Source organism: Bidens hawaiensis, unplaced genomic scaffold (genome assembly GCF_021521415.1).
Source record: "Bidens hawaiensis isolate Kalapana, Puna unplaced genomic scaffold, B.hawaiensis_p1.1 tig00014728_1, whole genome shotgun sequence".
NCBI lineage: Eukaryota > Viridiplantae > Streptophyta > Magnoliopsida > Asterales > Asteraceae > Bidens > Bidens hawaiensis.
Window position 1 is genome coordinate 37,395 of NW_027492293.1, and position 6,537 is coordinate 43,931.

The 6,537-nt window shown below is 38.0% G+C and overlaps 1 pseudogene across 1 annotated transcript; it reads right to left on the reverse strand.

The window, feature by feature from the left end:
- Positions 1–807: 807 nt before the first annotated feature.
- Positions 808–3,899, reverse strand: LOC143547511 (G-type lectin S-receptor-like serine/threonine-protein kinase At4g27290; annotated as a pseudogene). The gene is made up of 7 exons (XR_013137785.1): positions 2,609–3,899; positions 2,330–2,479; positions 2,093–2,247; positions 1,806–2,017; positions 1,486–1,723; positions 1,264–1,414; positions 808–1,113 (listed from the first exon to the last, which is right to left on the reverse strand). The product of XR_013137785.1 is annotated as a G-type lectin S-receptor-like serine/threonine-protein kinase At4g27290 (transcript).
- Positions 3,900–6,537: the final 2,638 nt, after the last annotated feature.

Sequence of the window (6,537 nt, forward strand, 5' to 3'; positions counted from 1 at the left end):
GCCAAGAACTGACCAACTCGTACTTCTCATCGGCCATCCACCTCTTCACCTTTTCTGTCGGATCCGAATCCGGTGTTTTTTTCTTATGTTTTCTTGTATTGCCTGGACCTGTTTCTTGAACCGGAAATTGTGTTTCCATAATCACATCGGGTGGTTATTGGTTTTGTAGAAGGTTTTGGAAAAAAAATAGGTTAAAGCGGATGGCACTCAGATTTGGTTGCGGGGTTTGTTGCGGGCTTTGATAGAAAGTAAATTCGGTTGGTTTCGTAGAATGTTTTGGAAGACTGATCAATATCCTTATAGCGGTTTAGAACTAAGCTTTGAATGTTTCACAAGAAATTTCAAGGATACGGCAAAGCATAACTAGTAGTGTTGATGTTGGTGAGTTTTTAATGATTAATCTAAATAACCACATATCACGTTTGTTAATTATGAACAAGGTATATGAGAAACAAAGTTTTTGGCGTGTGGGAGATTCTTTTCATCACTGTTATATATAGATTTCTTCAAAACCCCTTCAAATAGAGACCTTTATGAAATTTAGTGTTTGTTTGGCAACCACCCACTGAAAGGTTACAACCATTACCTTATGACAACCGGCAAGCCTTAATAGGTGCGGCTAATCAGACCAATAATCTCCATGGAATCAACCAAACTTGCTTGATCCCGTAAGTTAGACTAGGATTTTACTAAAATGGTTCATTTACATAGAAACAAGTATTCTTTTGTGATTCTAACATATTATAGAATACCAGCTATATTATAATTGAAAATGCTGAACATATATACTAGATATAGTATACTTTTTTATCGAGCTTGTAAAAGAGTTATAGTGATTTCACCAACAGAACCCACTGTTGGTCCAGATGAAATAGATCCAAGCTCAGACATTTCTTCTTCAGCAAAAAATGCAGGTTGTTTAGGTGGAGGCAAAGCATTCTGGTTACCTAACATGAGAACCACTGACGACATAGTTGGCCTGTCTTCTGCATGGTGTTGCACACATAACAACCCAATATGTATTGATCGCAGTACTTGTGATTCAACACACGAGGATTGCAAAGACGAACTCAATATCTCAAGTGATTTCCCTTCCTTGTGCAATCTCCATGCCTATATAACGTCAAAAACAAGACATTTTTGATCATAATTGGGGGATCTAGTAGTAAGAAAATATTTTATGATGCATAAAAGAACCTAAAACATGCATTCAAACTACCTATCATCTAAATTAAAAGAAAAAAAAAATAAACAAAAACTTACATGTCCAATAAGGGTATTGTTGTGTTCGTCATGAGAGAAAAATCGGTTTTTCTTCCCATACACAATTTCAAGCACCAACATTCCGAAGCTATACACATCTGATTTTATAGAGAAATGCCCATGCAGTGCATACTCGGGAGGAATATAGCCACTTAAAAGACGTTTGAAATGAGCAATTAAAATAAAAATAGTGCAATTGAATGTGTATTTTTTTATACTTACTAGGTTCCAACCACTTTGTTGGTATTAGCTTCAGTCTCATGTCCTCTAAACCTTCTTGCAAGACCAAAGTCTGATATCTTCGGTTTCATATCCTTATCCAACAAAATATTGCTTGCTTTTAAATCTCTATGTATGATTCTTAGGCGTGAATCGTGATGCAAATATAGAAGCCCTCGTGCAATCCCATGGATAATATTAAAACGACGAGGCCAATCAAGTGTTGAACTTCCAGATACATCTACCAAGAAGTTAGTTCGCTAAATAGTCGGAGCATAACAGATTGTACAGTATACAGTTAGTGAAAATAATACATATCGAACCGAAAATATATGAGTCAAGACTCTTATTCGCCATGCATTCGTATATCAACATTCTTTCATTTTCCTGAATGCAGTATCCAAGAAGCTTTACAAGATTTCTATGCTGCAGTTTTGCAATGAATTTAACTTCATTCTTGAACTCATCCAGCCCTTGTGTTGAAGTTTCCGACATACCGTTTCACAGCTATTTCTTGTCCATCGTCCAACATGCCCTAAAGATCCCATTTATGTTAAATGAAATCCTCACTAAATTTTACAATAACACAGACATATATTAATAATATTACCTTGTAAACAGGACCAAACCCACCTTCGCCAAGCTTATTATCGAGAGAGAAGTTGTTAGTAGACTTAGCAATGATGGACAGGCTATAAGATGACAGCTCTTTATCTTCCTTACCACTCTCCGTGGTGTAGTTCACATCATGGGCTGGTACCAAACCTACAAAGTTGGATAGTGTAAGTGTGTTTACTTGATATCTAGTTTTAAACCTCTCCCAAAAAAGAGAGATTGTTTGGACCACCTAGCATTTTCTTGTGAGATCCTTTCTTCTTTCTCCGTGCTAAATAAAGTGCTAGAATCAGACACACAAGTATTAAAGCAAGTGAAGTTGACATGACTATTATGATCCTTTGTTTCTTGTTGTTCGAACCGTGCTCCTGGGTTCTAGGGCCTACAATCGAAATGCATATAAATTCATAAACACAACTGATTTGTTAATATTTTACATCAGACGAATCATGAGCATTTTGTAAGAAGCTTGTATATGTGTGTGTGTGTATACATACATACTAAGCCTTACCTGTTAGTTCAGAGGAATGCATTCTTAAGTACAGTGATTGCGTTTCATCATTTACGCGTATATCCATTAGATCACTGAACCATAGCAAGCATCCAAGTCCTCCGTTTCTGATATCTGAATTAGCATACGCCACACACGAGCAATTCCTCCTGCAGCTCGCTTCACATTCGGAAAGTGTCATGGTCTGATTGTACGATGTGTGATTCGTGTCTGGGAAATTGCACACCTGATTTATTAAGAAAAATATCTCCGTACCCACATGTTAACGGTTTTCTCCGCTGACACCCACTTGACCAATCTGTTTTGTCCCATTCTTCACGGTTTCTTGGTTCAAAACCTTCCAGGCAATTACAAGAAGGGGCATTATAGATGTCACAGACTCCATTGGGTCCACATATATTATAAAGTGCACAGTTATCATTCATTGTAGTTGAAAGTGCCATCCAAGTTTGAGTCTGATTGATCCAGTTTAAGTATTCAATTTTGCCATCTGGGTTCAAGTGCATTCTTGAAAGAATTGAGTTACTCACAAGTTCATATTCAAAGTATCTCTCGGTCTCATTGAATACAAACTGTATTGAGTTCTGGCCTAAATTAGGCATCCCACTAAAAGTAACCCCGTTCCATGGTCCGAATCTTGACCATGAATCAGCCTGCTCCTCACGCATTTGTGGATACCAATTTGGATCCACTCGAAGAACATATGGACCCGCAGACAGACCATCATCGCTTTTCCATGAAGTCAGGTACCTCTCATTTCCTGTTATTAAGTCAACACTGATTCTCATTCCGGGGAGAAGAGTGTCCCCAGGATTTTCAAAACTTTGCCAAATTGAATTTCCCTGGTCCAGTAAAACAAGATTTCCAGTATCCAGTAACTGTGCCACTAAACTAACAGACCCGGACGAATTTGTCGACCAGATTACCGTGTTGTTACCGTCGAGAAGTTTTAATCCAGCTTGGCTAACTCTGAGCTCACCAGATTTATTGATTAATGGGGTCTCTTTGTTGGCAACCCATACCACCGTGCAAGTAGATATCTTCTTGTACCATATTCCAGCATACCGATTCTTTGATGCGCTGGGGCTAAAGAACCCCAACTCAAAATTTCCACCAGCTGAAACAATTGTATCACCGTCTTTGATGATTTGATTAACTGCTATGGTGTCCACCGCTGCACAAGTTATGAAGTATGAGATCAAGACACCAAAGCATAAGAAAATTAATGTTAGCTTCTTCATAATTGACGAACTTGCCGTTCAGGAGTATGTGGGTTTAAACATAAAGGACTTGGATCAAAACACTGCGGAAAATTTGTGTAATAATCCAAAGAAGGTGAGGTCCAGCATTTGATATTTAGAAATAAGTGGTCCAAGTAAACGCAGCTTACAAACTCTTATCTACACCTCATAATTTGACACAATTGGATTAACTTATCATCACGCAACCTTCGATATGTAAGTTTTCGGTTTCACAATTTCCTGTTAGTCTTCTGAGTGTCTAGATGCTCAGTTTCACATTAAAATAATTCGCCCTGTTTGTGAAGCGCGCATATAATGTATATTTGTGTGGGTTCTTGGGTGCGCAAAAGTGAAATTGCACTAAATATTTACGTTATTTTACTATTTCGTGAAGATAGCATTAAAAGTGGCGGAAGGTTAATCAGACATCATGTGGTGGTGTTGATAGCCGAAAGACAATGACCCATGCACCGGTTGGCCGGTGTCCCGATAGTTGAGTGTTATGTGCCTTATGTCCAAGGCTTGATGCAAAACCACTATCGAGTCAGGGGTCTCACTGGAAGCAGCCTCTCTATCCTATGGGGTAAGCGTAAGACTGCATACATCTTACCCTCCTTAAACCATACCTTAACTTTGCTATTTGTGGGATTTACTGAGTGCAACGATGATGAAAATAAATAACCCGATAAGATAGAATTTGGTTATACAAGAATTAACGGGATAGCTAACGAAGTATGTAATTCCTTATTTTAATCTAAACCAGATTATTTTTTCTATATGCTCGGACCACTAAATGCCGGTAAAGCGTTACAACTCATCATGAAAGGGTGCAACACGCATGTGTGAACCATTAGTTGCTATTGACACTGATTACGAGTCACCACCGATGCTCACTTGCAACTGATCGATTACTCATTTTCACCGACGACCATTTGCCACTGTTGAATTAACTTGCAACTGATCTTTGGCCTCACTGATGACCCCAACCAAAGGTGTTTCCCTGTGGACCCCACAGGGCCAACCTACGGACCCCGCCAAGAGAGAGGTGCCCTTTAGAACCCAATGAACTATGGGTTTTGCTTTTGCCCCTAAAAACTCTTGAGGTTTCCTGGTGTATTCCACACCTCATAACTAGAGTCAATGTTTATAATGACTTCTCATATAGTTTTTAAGTAAATCCGAATTACCTAAAATAGCTTGATGTCATTAAAATTACCTAACACAATACAAGTTATCATGAAAGTTGTATTAATGGTTAAAATTTCAGGTGACAGCTCCTATGCCTAAATTTCAAATCAAATACATAATTAATTGTTTGCGTATATATATACTCAAAACAAATAAGCTGTTAGGTGCTGTTGATAGAATCTTGGAATTATTATTATTATATATAACATTTTAGAAGTTTGGTGCCAGAAACCCGTGATTGGTTCACGTGGCGGCACCAGCTTCTGACACACTATCAAGCTTTTTTAGTTGTTTTTTTAATTTCAGTTCCAATATCATAACGAACGTAACCGAAATCAACCAAATTCAGATCGACTCTCCGTCGTAATGCTTGGTTTTTCCGATCGTTTGTGTGTGTGTATGTGTGTTCTACAACTGTAACAAACATCATTGGTGCACGTGGCGACACCAGCTTTTGACGCGTCATACAATATTTGGATATTTTTTAGTTCAGTATCGTAACGAACATAATCGAAACCGACCCAGTTCACATATACTCGCCGTCGTACGCCAGGTACCGACCAATGTTTTGTTTTCTTTTTTAGTTCCTATGTCGTGACGAACGTAACTGAAATTGACCCAATTCGCGTTGACTTGCCGTTGTAACGTCTGAGTTTTACCGACTTAATAAACAGCGGTTTGAATGAGTTATTTTCTGGTATAATAAGTTGTGCGGGTATTTTGGATGTTTGCTACTTTAATCTGTAGGTTTAGTGCCAATTTCATAACGAAGTTAACCAATACCAATCAAATTCGTGTCGCTTTGATCATAAGTTGTATTTGTTTTTTCTTTAATATGCTAATTTTTTTATATTATAAGTTATACCAGTGTCACTACTGTTTTCTACGTTGACCGATTAATGTTTTCAGTTTAGTGTTGCTATCATAACGAACTTCTAACAATCGAATGCACATTAATGTACCGCCGCGATCATAACGAACTTCTACCAACCAAGTGCATGTTAATGTACCGCCGCATCGCGGCAGGTACAAACCTAGTTGAATATAATTTTTTGTTTCTTCTTTTTCGAATGATGGCTTAGTGAAAACCCACATCCATAAATAACCTTGATTTTGGCAAAGAACCGTTTCCGTTGAGATGCATCTCGAGTATGTTTTAACCGATTTTCACTTTATTCAACAATTGATTCAAACTGCTCATTCTCTCCGATTATAGTTTCTTGTGTTAACAATCGAATTCATCTAGTGAATTAGAGTTCTTGAACAAGGAACAAATTTTACACAGAAAGAGACGTCAGTAAAATTGGTGGACGAACAATGTGTTTTCCAATTATACCACAATTTGGGAAATACAGGTACCGTACCGAACTGTACCGTACCGTACCACAATACTAAAAACTCAAAACTTGGTATCGATTTGATACCGACGGTATCAAATTTGGTACGGTACCAGTACTAACGGGTGGATTGTAGAGCCACCCTTAAGTGTAGTAATTCTAA